Source organism: Lissotriton helveticus, chromosome 8, assembly GCF_964261635.1.
Source record: "Lissotriton helveticus chromosome 8, aLisHel1.1, whole genome shotgun sequence".
In the NCBI taxonomy this organism is placed as follows: Eukaryota; Metazoa; Chordata; class Amphibia; order Caudata; family Salamandridae; genus Lissotriton; species Lissotriton helveticus.
Window position 1 is genome coordinate 466,015,022 of NC_136069.1, and position 20,924 is coordinate 466,035,945.

The 20,924-nt window shown below is 47.8% G+C and overlaps 1 protein-coding gene across 4 annotated transcripts in view; it reads right to left on the minus strand.

Annotated features, from left to right (window-relative positions):
* Positions 1–20,924, minus strand: part of CAB39L (calcium binding protein 39 like) — a 698,257-nt gene that overhangs the window by 597,709 nt on the left and 79,624 nt on the right. Inside the window, exon 1 of one of the 4 annotated variants that reach the window (XM_078657349.1) lies at positions 241–506. The exons of the other annotated variants lie outside the window; for them this stretch is intronic. The gene's annotated coding sequence lies outside the window, so the exon portion shown is untranslated. Of the gene's footprint in view, positions 1–240; positions 507–20,924 lie in introns of those variants that run through there. 4 annotated transcript variants of the gene reach the window in all.

Consider the following 20,924-nt stretch of genomic DNA (forward strand, 5'->3'; position numbering starts at 1 on the left):
AAATACATCATAATGCTTACATCAAAAAATCGAAGCTGGTAATTAATAAAGAAAAAAGTCTGTCTCAAGACTCTAAGATTAAATAAATAGTGAAGAAAATAGAACGTTTACTAAAAGAAACAGTATCACGAAACGCCTTCTGATGACAATCTAGAAGAGGTAAAACCACGCACTTCAACTCACTAAAGTCACTTAACATTATTAGATGGAAAGGTATAGCAGATACACTCTAACACTCACCCTCTGTGGAGAAACACCTGGGGTTGGGTCCTAAAGTGGCGGACGGTGCTGGGAACAGTTTTTACAACAGCAGCAGGCACTAGCTTCAACCTATGTCCCAATTGTGTAGAGCATTCCTCGTTGTTAATATGCAGCAAAAGCACCTTTCCCCAGTCACTTTATGATGAACTCATTGCTACTGACTGAGATTTGGAGTATTCGACAAGGAAAACCAAAGCGCCGGCCTGAACTAGGGTATGCACCTGCGGCGGCTGCAGTACATTTCCACTGATAATACTTAGCCTGGATTCTAGTTTGTTTCTTTTACTCTGCCAGAGGCAACTCTGTTTCTGGACAAACCAGCTCGCGCTCTCCTCCCCCGCCGTTCCCCTCCCCTCCTCTCTCTCTCGCGCCTGTAAAACGAGCTCCACGTCACAGGAATGTGCGGAAGAAAGCGAGGAAAAAAACACCCCAGAAAGCTACCAGCAGAACCCTCAGGGGCTAGAGTGTCAGGGATGCAGCTAATGACAATATCGAACATTAGGTGAATGGAGTGCTGCCACGCCTCGCAGTTTCCCCCCAAAAAGTTACTATTGCTCGGAGTCGGGTCATGGAAAGCACGCGAAGCCTGGTGAGAAGGATCCGGTGTAAACACGTATCATGCCGAGAGACGAACGGGTTTATTTATCCTGAACGAAAGCGGCTGCTGTTAAATGTTACTTTAGCTTACTTTGCAAGCATTGGTAAGGGCAATATCTGAGCGGGCAAATTCATGTTTTCAATCTCCCCCCAAAAACAGCGATGGTATTTCCTTCCCCTCGCCATTGAACCCATCACGGAAGGACTGCACTCTGCGCCCTGACAGGCATGTCGATACTATGGATTCTGTCTGCCTGGCGTGCGTGAGTCAGAGCGGCCTGTGGTTTTGAGAGCCGTCCCTCAGAAGAGAGGCGAGAACGCGCTCAGCCGCGGATTCAGGTATACCGGCGGCAGCAACAGTTGTGCGGGTAGGAAGGGGCTCGCCCTCCTTTCAAGAATGCCACCATAGTCACCAAAGAATACGCAGGCTGAGGTGCACCACCCATGGCAGAAGGTGTGGCAAGTGCTGGTGTAAATGGATATCTGCATGAAGAACCGTGCTGCGAACTGATTGCTGAACTTCAAAGACATTTAGACTTAGAAAGGAAAGATATGTTGAACACCCATTCTATGGCAGGACGGAGGCTCCGATTATGCTTTCTCAATTTCTTTACTGATATACAGCGAGGTGTGGCGCCACAGCCAGGGCGACTGACGCTGGAATCTGGGGATCAGGGTTCGATCCCCGGCTCCGGCGGCAGGTTAGCCCAGCACCATGCGACTCTGGGCAATAGCTTGCTTAATCTTCCCGACGGCCCCCCAGCGTCTAGAGACCCTAACGGGTGATTGTGCGCTATACAAATGTGGATAATTATTATTATTATTATTAATCAAAACGCAGTAAAGAAAACAACTACATTACCCAGAACCACAGGGTAACCATAGAGTATGAGAATATATAAATAGGGTCATAGAGGTGAACACTTCCTCTTTCTTTGCTGCTTCGCAGCCAGTTAAGTGCTTTTCCATTACTCCTTTCATTGTTATTACGTTTGGCTTACCGCTTTAATTGTTTGAATACTTGCCTCTTGCTGGTATTATTGCTGCGCTGTGTGCGTCTTTTCACGCTTAGTTGCCGCTTTGTTCTGCGTGCATTTTCAGCCTGTTTACGCGCTGTGCGGCGCGTCTTCATTACTGAACCGGCTCCTGTGCCGGTGCTTTGGGAGCGTGTGCGGCACCTCCCGACAGGGTTATTTCCTTAACCCGGTCTTCTTGTGGAGCGGGAGCGGAGCTGGAAGGATGCGCGTGTCTCGCGCATCCTCCCTAGGCGGCAGCGGTTGTTCGCGCATGCGCGACGGTTTGTTTACACGTCTCTTCGAGCGTGTTCTTCTCAGACGCCGCCTGTGCCTCAGCCTGACTAACAGTGACTGCTATTGTTTAGCGCGCCCTACCTGCTGCCGTTTGAGCTCCCTGACACCCTCGGAGTGTTAAGAGTTTGAGGGTTGTATAATCTTGAATAGGCTTTGCCTAGAGTGGGGAAAATAATTATTTTTTCTTCTATGGTTAGTGCAAGTCTGCTCCCTCCACATTCGATTAAATTATTATTATTTTTTTCACAGGGTCTCCCTGAATTCATCAGACTTGCGCTAGGGGTACCACTCCCCCAATTATTTGGCTTTGCCTCTTTAATTGTTAACCTTCACTGGGCATTTCTTGGTTGACATTGTCGCCATGGCAGATTACTGTGACGACGAAGGTTATGATTATTATGAGGAGGAGGAATCCTCAACTTCCTTTGATGACTTTATGGGCCAAGCGCTTTGTCAGGCACTTAAGCCTCTGAAGAAACATCTGGCAGATTATGCTGCGCAGCACGGCTGGGTGCCTCCTGCCTCTGGGCGTTCCAAAAAGTCGCCAAAAAACCACATTCCTGCCATTTTGCGAAACTTGCTAAAACCCTTTCTGCTCCCTCTGCAAAGAAGCGCAAGGTGTCCTCTCGTTCAGATCCTCCTTCTGATACGGATGACGGAACGTCCTCGTCTTCTTCCTCCGAGCCTTCTAAGCCTCCTCCCTCCAAAAAACAGCGGAAAGAACATTATGTTGATGCTCCTACTTCACCACAATTGTTGACTTTCAATCCCTCTGACATTATCCACCGTCATTCTTCTTCTTGGTTGCCTTCCCCCGAGGTTGCTCAATACATTCAGTCCCACATCCGTCATCCCTTTGATAAGGATGTGAGAGCGCATTTGCGCTCCGAGTGCCCACGTCCTGACTTGCCAGACAAGTTAGAATCAACTCCTGATGTTGATCCTACAATGATCACTTACATGAGGAAATATTCAAAAGACCCTACCAAAGGTTTGGATAGATCGTGGCGTTTGTGCCAGGATAAGCTTTTAGATCTCTTGGGCCCCCTTACAAAAATTCTGGACTTGGGTTACCAAGCCAAGGAATCTGGTTCCCTAATTGACCCCGATGAGCTGGTCGGCTAGTCTCAACGGGCTGTCTGTATGCTTGGCAACGCCAACTGTGCCTTGTCCACTGAGCGCCCGCGCTCCATCCTAATGAAACTGGATCCAAGACTTACGGATTTGGCCTCCTCGGAGTCGGGCCCTCTGGCCCAAGGTTTACTTTTCGGGGCACCTTTTCTGAAGGAACTGACCAACTTTGTTTCCACCTTTAGCGGCCTTGACAAGGCCCAGTGTAATTTGAAACGGGCATTCCGTCCGGTTTTTGGCAGGGCCGGACGAAGGGGGCGTTCGTCCGGCCGTGGTTCCGACAATGCTTCCCAGCGGGGGAACAAGTCCCAACGAGGTGGTCAACAGCAATACTCCTCAAACAAGTCTTCTTTCTACCCCTCTAAGAGAAATAGAGGGCAACCTGGCAAAGGTGGATACTCCGGAGGTCATGGTGGACGTCAAGACTCTTCCCCATCAGGTGAGCTTGATTTCAGCTTCAACAGTAATTTTGGGGGGCAGAATTAAATTTTTTCAAGACAATTGGCGTTTGATCTCAAACGATGCCTGGATACTGGAGACGGTGCAAGGGTACAAAATAGAATTTTACTCTCACCCTCACCAAGATCTTCGGCCTCGCCCCCTTGTTTTTTCCCGACAAGATCAGGAGTTCATCTCCGCGGAAGTCTCCTCTCTTTTGACAAAGGGAGCCATTGTTCGCACTTCTCCTCATCCCCAGGGTTTCGTCAGCAATGTTTTTCTCGTGGAGAAAAAGGGGGAGGATCTCGTTTAGTCCTCAATTTGAAGGACTTCAACGGCGGAGTAGTTTATCGCCACTTCAAGATGGAGGGCATTCATCTTCTGCGAGACCTTCTTCAAGAAGGAGATTGGATGGTTCGTCTAGACCTAAAAGATGCTTATCTGTCGATCCCGATTTACGCTCCTCATCGCAGATACCTTCAGTTTCAATGGTTAGGCAGGTGGTACGAGTACAAGGTTCTTCCTTTCGGCCTGTCTTCCGCTCCGTGGTGCTTCACGAAACTCCTTCGTCCAGTGATGGAGTCTTTGAGGTCACGCGGAGTGCGTCTTATAGTCTATCTAGACGACATTCTCCTTTTGGCTCAATGCCCTGTTCTTCTGCAATCTCACTTGCACTGGTCCATAGACCTTTTGCAATCCTTGGGGTTTCTTATCAATCCCCTGAAGTCCGACTTTTCTCCATCCCGGTCGATGTCTTTCCTGGGTTTTCAAATAGACTCTGTTTCTTGTCAACTCCTTCTTCCAGGTCAGAAGATAAGGTCCATCAAGAGGGACTTGAGATCGTTTCTTGCTCAACAGACTGTCTCGCTGAGGTCAGTAGCCAGGATTGTAGGTCTCTTATCGTCTTTCATCCAAGCGATCTTTCCGGGTCCTCTGCACTATCGGGCTCTTCAGCGCCTCAAAATACGTCATTTGCAGAAGTGTCTTCGGTATTCCGATCACATCCTCCTCTCGGAGGATGCCAGGACGGAAATGATGTGGTGGTTGGACCACATGGAATCCTGGAACGGCCGGGCTCTGTTTGGGAGGACTCCCGATGTTGTGATAGAGTCCGATGCCAGCCTTTGAGGCTGGGGAGCCCGTTGCGGCTCAGTATCGACTGGGGGTCGTTGGTCCCCAGAAGAATTGAACCTGCACATCAATTCCCTGGAGCTGCTGGCGGGCTCTTTCGCGATTCGGTGTCTCACCCCTCAGAAAACGAATTGTTGCATTCTTCTCCGAATGGACAATGTTTCGGCGGTTCGTTATGTGAACAAACTGGGGGGTACCAGATCCAAGCTTCTCTCGGAGATTGCAAAGGACTTTTGGCACCTTTGTCTGGAGCGCAAGATCACGATTATTGCGGAATACCTGCCGGGTTCTCGCAATCTGATCGCGGATTGGAACTCTCGTCACCTGAGAGACTTCAGCGATTGGAGGCTCCATCCTCGTGTGTTCCGCAAGCTGTCCGGCTTTTGGGGGACTTGTCATCTGGATCTCTTTGCCTCCCGGCTCAATACCCAGCTTCCCCGATTCTACAGCTGGCGTCCGGATCCGGAGGCTCTGGCCACGGACGCATTTCTCCAAACCTGGCCTCGCCATCTGTGCTATGCATTCCAGCCGTTCATCATGATTCCCCGGGTTCTGGCCCGAGCACGTCTGTTCTTGTTGGAACTGGTTCTAATCTCCCCTCTTTGGAGGGCTCAAGCGTGGTTTCCAGTTCTTCTGGAGATGAGCTGCTCGACGCCGCTTCTACTTCCTCACATGTGGAACCTGCTGTTGGATCCGCTTTGCGAGCCTCACCCACTGGTGCTGTCCGGTCAACTCCTTCTGGTAGCATGGAGAATTTTGGGGGACGCTGGCAGATCCAGGGCTTATCGGGAGACGCTACCAGATATATCAATGAGGCTTGGGCACCCAACACACACAAGCGTTATGCATCAAGTTGGAAGCGCTGGTGTGATTGGTGCTCACAGCGGTCGGTGGATCCCGTTTCAGCGGATCTTTCTTTAATCCTTAATTTTCTGGCGTCCCTGGCATTCTCTGGGCTAGCTTACAGAACAGTTAATAACTTTCGTTCTGCAATTTCTGCAGGCCATGTGCCCCTTGATGGTAAACCAGCGGGAGAACATCCCTTGATCTCTAAATTGTTGAGGAGCATCCGGATGGTAAAACCTCCTTGTCCCAAATATGTAGCCCTTTGGGATGTCTCAGTTGTTTTGCGTTTTCTGTCAGCCTGGCCTTCTAACTCTCTTTTGACACGCAAACAACTTTCAGCCAAGCTCACTATGCTTTTGTGCTTGGTCTCTTGCAAAAGGGTTTCTGATGTGCGGGCCTTGGATCTCGCTGGTCGATCTTTCTCTCCTGAAGGTGTTACCTTTATTATCTCAAGGAGGACTAAGTGTAATACGCCCTCAGTCTCTTACCCTTCTTTTCCCCACAATCCTCAATTGTGTGTAGTTCAATGTATTAAAGATTATGAGGTAAGCACTGCACCTTTTCGGCATGATTTACAGGGATAATTACTTATTGCATTGCAGAAACCTTTCAAGCCGGTGACCCCGGCCACTTTGGCACGTTGGTTACGTTGGCTCATGCATGAAGCGGGCATTGACACTTCTCTGTTTGGTGCTCATTCTGCTAGAGGAGCCATGGCTTCTAAAGCTTTTTCCATGGGTGCCAGCCTTCAGGACATCATGAAGGATGCGGATTGGTCATCTGAAACTGTGTTTAAGACTTTTTACTTTAAGCCTATTATTGATGTTGCATCTGTTGTGGTGGCGAAGCCTTAAACAAGCATAATCGGAGCCTCCGTCCTGCCATAGAATGGAACATTTGCTAACATTCGTGCCAAGAATTTTCAATTCTATTAAGGACAGGAGGCGAGGATTATCCCACCCTTATTTCATGATTGTCTTTATATGATGCATATTAATTTTATACTGTACAACTCTGGTTCTTCTTTATGAAATGTTTCCCTCCCTGTACTGATTACTGTGTTCAACTTTTGGGGAACAGTTTTTACGGCCTCTATCTCTTTTCCTCAGGCTCCGACCTTAAATGAGGTGTGCCGGGATTTTCTTCTCCTGATTGGTCTCTTGCTGTTCCTGTGGTTCTTTGAAGTTCCTTCTCCACGTCAGCCGGATGAGGACCTCTCCGGGGGACTCCTTTGATGGATTGTTTACATTTATGTTGGATTCGTTATTTATGGACTATGGACAAAGAAAGAGGAAGTGTTCACCTCTATGACCCTATTTATATATTCTCATACTCTATGGTTACCCTGTGGTTCTGGGTAATGTAGTTGTTTTCTTTACTGCGTTTTGATTGGCTGCTGTATATCAGTAAAGAAATTGAGAAAGCATAATCCTCGCCTCCTGTCCTTAATAGAATTGAAAATTCTTGGCACGAATGTTAGCAAATTTTCCATTCTCAATGACCCTGGACCCAAATTGGAGAGACCAACACATTGGGTTAGAGTCAGCAATCTGCCACGTTTTTTCCAACAACTGAAAAAATAATGGTTTTACAGTGCCCATAGGGACTAGCCCCAGTAATGTTCTAGTGTCCTGCTTACTGGTCCACCAGGGCCCCGGAGTGGTGAGCGTATACTGAACACTGTTCATCAGGAGATCAGTTACTGCTCCGACATATCGCCAAAATCACAGGTCAAACAAGGGAATTACTGGTTTTGGAAATGGTCTAGCATCCACAGTTAGTCCCCTTGGGGTACCAGACTTTAGATACCCGAATGTAGAGATCTGCCCATAAGAGTAAAAATGTTCAGGTAATGGAAATATAAACAGGGGAGGGACACCCACTGATCCAACTAGTTCCCATTTGCAGCAGTGGAACTGGCAGTTAAGGTAGGGTTCAGTCACAGCTCTAAAACACAAAACCTCTGGAAAAATGAGAGCTAGAGAGATGGTGCAAAAAGTTCCAAAATTAGGGGACCACTAGCCTAAGACTGAGAGGGTGAAAAGCACAAATGCTCCATTCCCTATTGGTCTAGAAGAGGACTGAAACAGGCTTTCACAAAGCGAAGTCTTAGATGATACTGCTTGGGTCAGGACAGTGTAGGATGGAGGTCAAAGCTTGGTGGCAGTCTGAAATGGCTGCACTTTGTGGGAGCTTCAAGACACACAATCCTACATTACCTAATTTTTCTGGCAAACACGTGGCCAACCACATGGAGACACAGAAGCGCATATGATCTGTGCTTCTGGGAACCTGGAATGGTGAGATACCACAACAGGAAAAACTGGGAGACAACTGACACAAGAAATCACCCCTCCTACCTGCAGGAGAAGTGCATCAGTTCCTGGCACAGAAGAGCTTCTGTGTAGCGAGGAGCTGCCATTTTTGGGTCCATCGATTGGACTGATTTGGCCTGAGGCCTGTAGCAATAAGAGAATGACTGTGACAAGATTTACTAAGGTGCAGTACACTACGCTCACTGAGATGAACAAGGTGATAGAGTGTGGGGAGTTGGGGGCGGGTGAGGATACTGTGAGAAGTGAAAGACAATAGGCAACTGTGAATCATTGCTATAGCTTTGTGTTTTTGGTATAGTATCCAATCAATAAAAGCAATATGTCCTGCCCTGAACAACAACAAATGGGAACAGGAAAAAAAATGACACCCACAAAAGGAATGCAAAATGAGGAAGCCAGTAACTGATGCTCTCCTCGGCCAGTCTCCGCTTCTAAAAAAAAAAACTGTTGGGGAGATGATCCAAAAAAACTTGGAAAACAACATCAAAGTCAAATGTCAAACAGGAGAAGCTGACAGTCTGTACATACAGTACAAGAAATAGTGGTCACAGTGGAAAATGATTAAGTACAAAAATTAAAGCATCACCATTATAAATCAATTAATACAATTTATTTTTGTGAGGCATTAGATATATATGGCCAGGTAAGCGGCAGCACAATGCTAGCCTGCAATTGATCTTGACTAAGTTCGATATATAATATAGATTCAATATGGATCTAATGTGACTTGCCCTCCTTTCCTTATAGCAATAATTCACTCAGCCATTCCGACAATTTATTAAGGTATGTTGCAATCTCTTTTCACCTGACGTGACCACGAGCCCTCACAAGTCTCTCCGGTTGTTTTTCATTTTAGACTACCACACGGTATCTGATCATGGTGGACCTGGAAGTTTTCATGCCCGCACTAGTGGTTTTATGGATAGGGCGCAACACCACATTAGTTGTTTTTATCATCATAGCCTGCAACGTTCCTTTTTATTTAATTAATCACTTAGATAGAGGCCCCATGATGACACGCATTTCTCAATGCTGGGCCATGGGCTGCAGGGTTTAGCTATCCAATTCACGGCTATAGCCTAGCTTCCCTGGTGGCATGTGTTACGGTGACCAGTAATCCAATTCACAGCTATATATCTTAGCCTCCCCGGTGCCATATTAACAAACCACTTAGCAAGTGGGTCTGGCATATTTCCTTTGTAAGTTGTGTTCTCTACATACCCGTATTGGTGCTTACACATGGTTCCTCATTTTCTAATTTTCAGTTCATTATGCGTCCTCTCCGCTCGCCTCCATGACGCTGGAGCCTATGGACCCTCTCCTTTTGAAATCGACCGCCTGATTGGTCTAGCCGGTCATGAATGGTAACATTTATTGCCTTTCTTATTAATTATTATCAATCTCATATTTCCCATCACCAGATTGATACAATCGCATTAATTAATCCTAAGTGTCTCCGTTCTATCCTGATGAAGACCCCATTTTAAGGACTAACCAACCTACACACGACAAGGGGGTCAAAACGTCAACGGTCTCTTTACAGACAACAGAAATTAAATGTTTGTGTCACGAGGATACTATGTTCATGTGTAATGTTCGCCATTATGCGGCTGGATAGGTTTCTATTAGTCCTTTCATGTATTTATTGCACATTGCCTTTCCTTTTTCCCACAACCCTCACAAGTGTAGACCTTGTCCAGAGCACTGTCTCCTCCCTTCCTTCTGGAGCACCTTGTTTAGAAATGTATAGACAATCAATGTTGTTCGCTAAATATACCAGCATACTTTGAACGTGAATAAACTGTATTAATTGATTTATTATGGTGATGCTTTAATTTTTGTACTAAATCATTTTCCACTGTAACCACTATTTCTTGTACTGCATTTTACCTGGGTCCAGTGGTCTTTCGGGTTACCCCATTGTTATTTAAGAGTCAGTACATAAGGAGAAAGATATTGATGAAACAGAAGAATAACGCAGGTTCACTGCAGATGCAGTCCACGAATATCCCCAGCAGGTTTTTGACCTCTTACAAAGCAGTTAGGATCTTAGCTTAACAGCAAGGTCCTCGTGGTTCCCTAGCAGCTCACCTTCTTGAGATTGCCACCACGAAGGCTCAGTCAGCGCAGCCTTATTATGTGTTTTTCAGGCAATAGAGCGTCTTTTCAGCCAGGCCAGTTTGCAGCAACATGATTTTCCCTACAACCCTTGGCTTGTTCTCTGTCCTGGAGAAAACAGACATTTCTAGAGCTTTCTTCTGTTCTTGGTCAAATACCCTGTCAGCTGATGCAGCAGAGCTTTACTTGGAGTCCAGATGACTACAAACCTAACAGTTGAAGGTAGTCTGAAGCTAGGTGGACTGTGCGAAGGCAGGCCAATCTTTTTGAGGCGTACAGTTAAAAAATCATAACTAAAGTTATTTTCAAAAACTTCCACAAATCATGGTAAGGAAAGGGAGCAACTAGTCATGAAAATGTGGTTTTCCAATGAAGCAAGGTAGACCCCTTAAGTAAGGTCTCTGTGATTTCCAGGCAGTACTTCACAGTGCAAAAATGGGTAAGTTCATGGCCTGCACTCCTTAGAGTCAAAGAGCAAAAATCAGACCATTGCTTCAGGTCAATCCTCTGTCCTCAAGAAAGACAACTTGCTAAACAAATATTGCAGCCAGAAACCAGACAAACGGCTCTAAAAAAGGGAAGTCAGATAGCCATTCCCTGTGGAAGGGAACCATCATTTTGGGCTGAGTATGCCCTTGAAGAGGACACCAGCCATACTGCATCCAGCCTCCATGAACACCATGTGTGAGCCAAAGCATACAACACACAAGCATTTTACATGACAAAAATCCAACTTCGTATACATATGGTGAAATGAGGACCCTGGGTATAAGGGACTGAGCAGATTCTATTCAGCGTACAATTAAGTACAAATTATACCAAAAAATAAAACGTCCTATGCCCTGGTTCAAGGGGGCTGGAAGTCAGCCTTCTCTATACTGCAAACTGGGTGCTTCTACAGACAAGAGGGTCTTGTGCTCTCCTTGGAAATGTCAAAAAAAACATGGAGCACCCTTAATGAATTTACATATTGATGGTTCTCTGAGGAAAAAACTCAGGTTAGTCCAAAAGAACAAGTTACTTCCCATTTGTAATGCCTTATTTGGTAGAGAATCTATATAGCTGCAGATTCCTTACTTTAGAATCATCCCCAGGTGTCAGACTGGATCCAGAAACTCTTGAGCAGTACCCCTGTGCGCCAGTAGGTGGCGCTGCTCTGCTCAGCATTAACATTGTCCTTGCCAGAAGTAACATGCACAGGACCTATATAGCACCACCCCAATGCGCTGACATCAGTTTCTTTTTGTGACTTTCCATACCAAAAGCGTGGAGCCACAAACAATGCTGATGAACTGGTGTCCAGTGCAGAGTGCCTCAGAAGGGTAAACCTATGCAGAAATCAGTTTGCAAAGCAGGGAGAATGGGAGGGTCGGTAGGGAGTCTGAGGCTAGATAGAGTCTCTACCAGATAAGGCATAAGCGAAAGGAAGTAGCTTGTTCATCTGATAGAGATTTTTAGCCACAGATTCCTTACCTTAGACTAAATACCCAAGCAATACCTCTCCACAGGTGGGACTGCAAGCAGATTAGGCCAAAAAGTCCTGCAGCACCGAACAAGCAAAATTCCCATCACGCGGGCCTGACTGTCCACACAGTAATGTTTGATGAACGTGAGCAGTGACACTGACGTTGCTGACTGACAAATATCCAGGACAGGGAGTACGTGAGCCAACGTAGTGGTGATAGCCTTGGCTCTGGTGCAATAAATGTACAAGTCCTCAGGGGGTTGCTTTTTGGCCAGTGCTCAGCAGATCACTATCCATCAAGAGATGGTTCCTTACTGCACAGCCTTTCCCTCCTTCACCAAAACATCCCCAGTGAAAAGTTGATAGTTCAGCCGGAAGTCTTTCGTATGATCAAGGTAGAATGACAATGCTCTTTTTGGTCCAGGTTCTTTAGAAGGGTGAGGAGCACCAAAAAAGATAGGCTAAGTGATATTTTGTAATCCGTGAAAAGGTGTCAAAACCTTCATAAGGAAGGAGGCATGAGTCCTAAGAACCCGTTTGTCTGGATAGAAAGTTTGTCCGGGCCGATGTTACTGCCACAAGAAAAGCCGTTTTTATGGTGAAAAGGCAAATTTGGCAGTTGTGCAGGGTCTTGAACAGCACGCTCTAGAGAAATTATAGGACTAGATTGATATTCCATTGGGGCATGATGAATGGTCTTGAGGGATAAATTGTTGAAGTCCCTTAAGAAACCGAGACTCAACAGGTGACTTTAACAAAGAAGGTTGGAACGGCAACCACAAGAAAGCTGAGAAGACGATAAATAACCTTTAATAGTGCCCAGAGCAGAGCCCTGCTGGGCCAGACAAAGAACAAACAATATAACTTAGGAGAGGGCTTCAGAAAGAGGGTCAATGTTCTTGAATGCACACCATGTCACAGATTTGTCCCAACTCCAGGGATATACTGTCTTGGTGGGGAGACGCCTGGTTGTCAGAATGTGGGAGGGATGGACGGAATCAGAAATGAGGAGGCCATATGGTGTAATACTGGGGCAGTTTAATATTCCAGATAACAACTTAACGTACAATAGTAGTTGTTCTTTTTCAATAAAGGCTTAACTAAATAGTAGTTCTTTCGGTTAATTTTCTTTTCTTTGGTTCCTTCTAGGTGCTCCGGTATTCTGGTGGGGGATCCAGGGAGGCTTGCAAGGGAAGCAGAACAACAACAAAAAACTGTAAGTATCGCCGTGGTGGTTGGGCGTATTAACCTTTCACCACACCTAAGTGGAGGAATTTGTGAAGAGAAAAAAAACATATTTATAAGGAGTCTGGCCTTGTGTTCCCCGTTTTCAGACTCTTTTCATGTCTTTGAGTAGTCCCTTTAGATCTACACCTGTGTGCTTTAAAGAAAAGGGGTGAGGGGTAAAAAGTGAATGGAAGTAAAGGAAAGAAGTGGATCATAAAAGAAAACAAAGCACCTAAAAGTCAATGGAGACGCTACAACTTTCCGACCTTCCCGCCTTTACCCCCCTCTGTGTCACGTACCGCCTCTTGCCACAACTCTCCAGAGTTGCAGCTGCTCCTGCGCATCCTCCAGGGACCACCACTCCTCACTTCACACTTTCAGAGTTCCCTCGGCATTGGCGTCTTCTGCGGTGGTGTCCTCCCCACTGGCGTCTTTCTCGACCGGGTCTTCCCCGGTGGTCTCCGCAGTGACTGCCTTCTCAATGGCCTCTCTTTCGGAGGCGCTTTTCCTGATGACTTCACTCCAGTCGGTGACTTCCCTGAAGGCGTCTTCCGTCTATTTCCTCCTCTCCTTTTCTCCTCCTACTGTGTTTGCTGATTGGGCCTTCTGCTGCACCCCCCCCGCTGTTTGATTAGTTTGTCTGTTGTCTTGAGTTGTTTCCGCCCTGTGGAAAAGAAGAATAGTCCTTTCTTATTGTTTGGTCTTTTCTTTTCCAGACCTCGTTGTCGTCATCAGGACCCGGGAGAAATGGAGACCATGGCGGCGAGTCGTGAGGTAAGTTGTGGGTTGGTGTGGAGGCTTGGGGCGCTTTCTCACACAGAATAACATGACAAGCTTCGGGAGAAAGGTCAAAAGCTGTCAACTGTCGCGTACAATCTCCACCCATGAAGGCAAAGGCTACGCAGGTTCATGTGCAAGACTCTGCCCTGTTGCTGCGACAGAAGATCTTCCAGAAGGGCAGCCTGATCGGATGACCTATGCTGATGCTCAGGAGTTTGGGATACCAGACTCTCCGTGCCCAATCCTTAGCAAAAAAGATTCCACAAGAATGACTTGGACCCAGTCGTTTCTGATCTTCTTGAGAACTCTGGGCAGTAGTGGTATTGGCAGAAAAGCATACAGGAGGCTGGAGCCCCACTCAAGCCAAAAAGCATCTCCAAGCAAGAGCCACCTTGGAAACTCCACTGCGCGGAACTGATGACTATGTATGTTGTCGGCAGTGGCAAATAGATCTAACCAAGGCTTTCTCCAGTCTTGAAAGAGACCTTGCACCACCTGTGGATGGAGGCGCCATTTGTGATCCGCTAGGCATTGATGGCTTAGTTAGTCCACTCTGGCTTTCAGAGAGCCCATCCCATCAGGTTTTGAATCTCCAGGGAAATGGCCTGAAATGCTAGCCATTTCCAGAGACAAAAGGCCTCTTGACAAAGGTTCCATGACTCCATGCCGCCCTGTATGTTGCAGTACCACATGGCAGTGGTGTTGTCCATGAATACCTGTACTAGCCTTTTCTTGATCGAAAAAGAAAGGCTTTCAAAGCTAACTGGATCACCCGAAGCTCCAACCTAATGTGAGGTCCGGACCCAGCCAGAGACCAGAGTCCTCTAATCTGTGCCTCTCCCAGGTGGCTGCCCCTGCCCAGGATTGACGCATCTAGCACTACAGTCAGCTTTGGTTGGGGAAGGGAGAGGGGTCTGCTGCAGAATCAATCGTGGTTCAGCTGCAACATCTGCAGATCTTTTGCAGTTCCCTCCGAGATCTGGACAGATTGTATAGAGTCCCCTGAAGATGCGCCCACTGGAGCTTCAGGTCTCACTGCAGTGCCCGCATTTGCCAATGGGCATGTGTCGCTAGCAGGATGCAGGAGGCCATGAGGCCTAACACCCTCAGACTCAGTCTCATCAAGATCCAGGAAAGAGGCTGAACCATCGGAATCATTATCCAAATATCCTGGACTCACCGTTCGGGAAGACAAGCTTCAAACTGCACTGTGTCTAGAACAGCACCGATGAAAGGTAGTATCTGAGAGTCAGGTATGAGTTTAACACATTTACATTGAACCCCAGCGAATGCAGGAGGTCCGTCGTAGTCTGGAGGTGGCAGACGACTGCCTTGGGCAAGCCCGTCTTCAACACCTATCGCCGTGGTAGGAAAAGACTGGAACCCTGACTTCTGTAGATGCAATAACCACTTTCACCTTGGTGAACATCTGAGGAGCACCGGTAAGGCCAAAGGGTAGAACAGCAAACTGGAAGTGCTCTTAGCACAGGGTGAACTGCGGGTAACGTCTGTGGGCAGGCAGGATGGGGATGTGGAAATATGCGTCCTGCAAGTCCAACGCTACCATACAGGGTCTATGGCAGAAAGGACCTGAGCTAAGGTGAGCATCCTGAACTATTTCTTCAGGAAGAAGTTGAGAAGATGGAAGTCTGGAATAGGATGGAGGCCTCTGTCCATTTTGGGAACCAGAAAGTAGCAGGAATAACAACTAAACACTTCCCGACAGAGCATAGGGAGATGGTCTGCCATCGGCCTGTTGTAAGTGGGTGGCATAGGTGGGATGTGGGGTTCCAGAAAGGGGATGAAAGTGCCCCTCTGGACAATTTGTAAAACCCACTTGGGTGATATTATGGACTGCCAGCGGGGCAGGTGATAGCGGATCCTGCCCCAGTCTGGGTGCCTGTTTTGGTAGAAGGGCATATTAAAGGGGTTTTGAGGTTGAGGCTGCTGGGGGGGGGGGAGAGGGGTGGACTGGCCTAACCTCTGGCTGGTGTTCCTGTGTGCTTTGTGGGTACCACTCCACAGCCACAAAAAGGCTGGAAAGCCTGCTGGCCTTGTTGGTTAGGCAGGAAAGGATGCAGTTGGTTGCCCCTCCTGTAGCCACGGAAGGGGCAAAAGGCAGACTGGGATTGGCCTGGGGTCATGTAGAGGCACAAAGACATGGCTGTAGGTCTGCTGTCTTTAAAGTGCTCCAGCGCAGAGTCTGCTTTTTCGCCAAAAAGGTAAGAGCCATCAAAAGGCATGTCCATGAGGGAAATGTGGACATCCCCTGAAAAGCCAGTGGTTCTCAACCAGGCTTGGCATCTAAGTGCCACTGACAACTCAATTGGTCTGCCTAGCAAGTTGATTGTGTCCAGCTCACATCTGATGAACTTTGCTGCATCTCACCCGTCAGCAATTGAGTGAGTAACTATGGCTCAGTCCTTATCTGAGACCAGGGGCAGCACTTGCACAACCATGTCCCACACAGTATGGGTGTATTGGCCCAAAAAGCACACAGCGTTCAATGACCGTAGTGCTAAGCTGGTGGAAGAGAACATCCTTTTGCCATAGGTATCCAGCTTTTTGGATTCCCTGTACGGTGGAGTGGTAGGGAATGCGCCGGGACTGATCTTGGAGGTGTAGGTTTGGATCACCAAGCTCTCTGGGATGGGGTGCTGGGTGAGGAAACTGTAGTCCCCAGGAGTAGGGCGTTGGCAGCGGGCAATCGTCTTATGCAAAGGCAGCCCGGTGGAGGGCTTGGACCAGCCTCCAAGTAGGACAACAGTGAGGGCTCTGTTGAATGGGAGAAGAGGTATGTAAGGGGTAACTCCTGACTGAAGCACCTCTGTCAAGAGGTTTGTCTTGACAGCCACCGCCGGCAAATGAAGGTCCAGTACCTCAGCCACCCTCTGCACCACCATTGCAAAGGAGGCTCCCTCCTCCTTAGCCACTGTAGGAGGAGAGACCAAGCCAGTATACGTTGAGGTGTCTAACCCACTGGCATTGCCAGTTCCTCATACCAGTTGTCCTCTGATGAATCTAGGGGGTGATGGAAGGAATAAGGGTCCACCAACACCTCCAAATTCTCTCCAGACTCGGAGAGAATGTTACTGGCTGGCGCCAGAGTCAACGCTGGGCGACGCCAATCTGACTCTGTATCGGAGTCTGGAATGACGATGAGGTCGGTGCCACAGCAGGACTGCAGCAGCGTTGGTAGCGATAGCACAGGAGCGGGATCCGTGGAACATCGCGGTCTTGCGGGTGGAGTTGCTGCAGATCCAACAACAGGTCCATGGGACCAACTGACAGCTAGGGGGCGAACCAGCTGGCGGGAAGCCATTAGGCCCCTCCAAACCCATAGGGGCAAAAGGCACTCCAGAGGGGTCGGGCATCCCAAATATGAGGTGTATGGCCTCACAGAATTCCCTGTGTTGGGCAGTGGTTGCTCTGGCTCAGGGAAACTCTAGGAGGCACAGAGCAGACCCAGGCAGCCGCTCCGCATAGAAGCGGGGCCTTGAGCGGTGTCATCGTTCCCGCTCCTCATTGGATTACGTAACCAGCGCAGAGAAGGCAAAGAACACTTCACCTTCTTTGACTTTTTGTTCTTGGGGGACTTACCCGTTGATTTGGACTGTGACGATGATCGTCGGGAGTGGGTCCTGGGACCTTCTGCGCGACCTGGATTGAGAGCATCACCAGGTCACCCATCGGGCGGCGAGGAGCTTAGCGCCTGCCGAAAAAAGCTCAGTCAAAAAACTGCCGAGGGTAGTTCTTCCAGATCTGTGCTGACTGGCATGAAAAGAAAAGAACTGATGTCAGCACTCTGGGGAGGCGTCTATATATAGACACCATGCATGTCACTTGCGGTGCAGACGCCGTCGACAAAGCCGATGCGGAGGTAAGCGACACCACCTACCGGCACACAGAGGAACTACCCAAGAATTTCATGATCCAGTCCAATTCCTCAGGATAATTCTAAGGTAAGGAATCTGCTGCTACAAGTCTCTAATCATATACAGTATAACCGGAGCAAAATGACACAGCTCTCCTTACATATAAGTGCTTTGGTCCGTACATTTTTACTTCTGCCATTTTAAGTATGGATCTACAATACCCATTGTGCACCGGATTTTGGCAAAAAGAGTCACAACACAACTTGGAGTGGCTGCCACGCTTTTTACCCAATTCAACGGTGCTCCTTTAGACTTCGGTAAAATCTAAATCAGAATTAAGCTGCTAGATTTTGAACCTTTGACAGGCTAAACACACATTTCTACAGAACTTTAGCACGGTCATAACTAGTGAATGGTCTCGTAAAGAGCGTGGCATTCTGCCCTACCCAGTTACCAGCGAACACTATTCATGCTGGGATTTTAGGCTCACACTTACAATGATAAAAAGTGAAATGAGCATCCAATCCCAGCAAGCGAAGTACTGCTAGCTTCAAACCCAGGACTATCTGGAAATCACCCTCGTGACATTGAACCAGGTCATAGCTAAGGTCCTGGCAAGCTCTCGGAGCTCTATAAAATAATGAATATCTGCATTATTTGCAATAACCCTCAGCACTGTTTGACCCGCTGGCACATTGCCCAGCTCTGGAAAGTGGAAGGACTGCTTAAGAACAGCGATTACCTCAGTGTTCTCTGCTATTTTGGAAGGATACCAAACCGTAAGAAAGCCTAAAGGCAAACATAAATTGGTTTTAATAAGTAACAGATATCTACAGCCAAAAAGTACTTTGAATGGGTGGAAATAAAGGATTTTGCTGCACTTCCCAGGTAACTTGATGGCAATGGGCCAGCGGCCTTGAAGCTCACAAAGTATCTGAATGAAAGCAAAATGCTCCCGGGACTGCCCTGTCTAGCACAACTATTTGTGATATTCGTTGCCATACTCTAAAAAAAACATTTGCCGTAGGGCATCCATGGCTTTTTGAAATTACAAAGAAGATCTGGGGCATGGATACACACTGTGAAGTAGGAGCCAATACCTATTGTATATTGCTTCTTTAGTAAGCATTGGTCCTCAACAGGCAGGTGAAATACTTACTGGTGGCATTACACTGGACAATCAAAAGCAGACGATTCCAGCGAAAGTTTTAGAAAAAGACGAAATGGATTACTAAAGAAATGTGTAAAAAAGACATTTAAACTCCTTGACAGTCAAGATGCTCCTCTCCCCGGGGTGAAGATAATGCTTACTGTAATGATAGATTATCAATGTCACTGGAAAAATCTTAGAACATTTTCCAGCAGAGATTAAGACGTTTTCAGGCAAATCCCAAATCCGGCCTGACACTGTAAAAGCATTTGTTTTGGTTATAAATGTTATTCCACTAAATCCCTTGATGCACAATGCTGTGGGATGTTACATTTAGTGGTGGCAGCGGTTCTAGCAAGCAGAACCCCCTACTCCCCACATAAAGGAGAAAAGAGGCACCTGAGACAAAAAAAAAAAGAAAGGTCTGAAGATGGGATAGAAAGAAAGAGAGATGTTTCATAGAGCGCAAAGTACCCAAGTATCTCTAAACATAGCCAACGCGATTGATGGTCCTTCATCAAGCAAACTGCACAACTCATGAAACATGTGGGGCAGGGATTGCCTGGAATGAGGCAAGATGCAGCCAGCATGGGTACATGGGGGATCCAGATAGCACCTGAAAGTCCAGGGGCGGCTCCTCCATTTGACCGGAGGAGCGGCACCCCACTAAGAAAGCCCCAGGCCAGAACTGAAAAATAAAACTGCAATAACGTTTATTTTTTACTGCGGGCCAGTGCTGCCGAGCCAAGTGGCAGCAGCAGGGAGCTGTGCGCTTTAAAATGTGCATGTCTGTTTGACTGGCCGTATTGTGATGGCCAGCCAGACATGAACATTTTAAACTTCTCTAACCCAGCTGTCTTAGACAGTTGTGTTAGAGAAAGTGCATGCCTCCAGTGCTTTTCAGTGCGCTGAGTGAGGCCTCTCCCTCCAGTCCTGGCACTTCTCTAATGCTGATGACCGAAGGAGGACATCGCGTCGCGTCTAAGGTAAGTATGTATTATTTTTTATTTTTTTTTTAACCTTTATTGTTTCAGCATAGAAAGACAACCATGGGCCTACAACCAATCCGGCCGGCCGTTACGCAAATCAGGATAAGGAAGCAAAATAACATACAAGGTACAGCGGTCCGGGGGTCGAAGGCAGAGGAACAACCAGGATATGTCATACATTCAAAGTACCACGCAATAATAAGGATCAGAGACGGTTCATTTTGCAATAACAAAAAATAAAATGATATCAATGTCGCACAGTCGTACACACTCCCAGTACAGCTAATGAAAAGCAAGAAATTACGCCAGCGATATACATAAATTGAGAATGACGGGGAAGGGGCATCAGGGAAGGAGAAACACGACAACCACCAAGCAATCATGGCGAACTAGTCCCACCCCTCAAGGCAAAGCACACTAAGGGAGACATGAAGGCGACGACATCGAAATAGAAAAGGGCACAGGGCCATAGAGACAAAAGAAGAACAAAACAACACACCCATCCCCCAACCCCCAACCCTGCACCCCTGCAGAAGGCTATGGCCTACCCCCCCCAGCAGCGTGCCTGTCGCCCTAAATAAGAGACCCGAAATACAGAAAAGAAAAAGAGAAAAATCTCGCCAATGATGCACGGCGGGAGACGGACCGCCACAATATCAACAGCGCCAACAGTCTCAAGGCAGAATACAGTCCCGCCATCCTTAAAAAGGGGGTCACAAGAAGCCGAAAGCGCCGAAACCACGCCGAGGCCGCCCAATCCATGGAGCGATACTGTTCCACCACTCGCAGTTTAGAGATAGGCCCCAAGGAGACAATCACAGACGTAACCGGTGTATCCACAGCCAGCTCATGAACCAAAGCCATCCTCTTCTCCACAGGTGCAGATTCATCCGGGGAACACGGCAATGTATCAAAGGCGGACACAGCGGCGCCTCCATGAGAGCGCTCCGCGTCAACACAAAATGGCGGAACAACAATGGCGGCCACCTTTTTCCCCCAAGTCTCGAGCCTCCCGGATCAGGGTAGCCTGCAGAGTTGTTAATGCAGCCAGGACATCTCTGGGAGCGGGTGGTTTCTCACGGTGCCAAATCCCAGGATTCTCACATGCACTGGCTTCCCTGTCCAGGTGAGGGGCACGCAGGAGGGCATCATCCGCCATCTCAGCCATTCTGGTTTCTCGTCCCTCCACCTCACCGCGGTGACGGGCCCAGCACCCGGCCACTTCAGGACTCACAGCGGGATCTCCATAATCGGGGCAGGAAACAGAAAG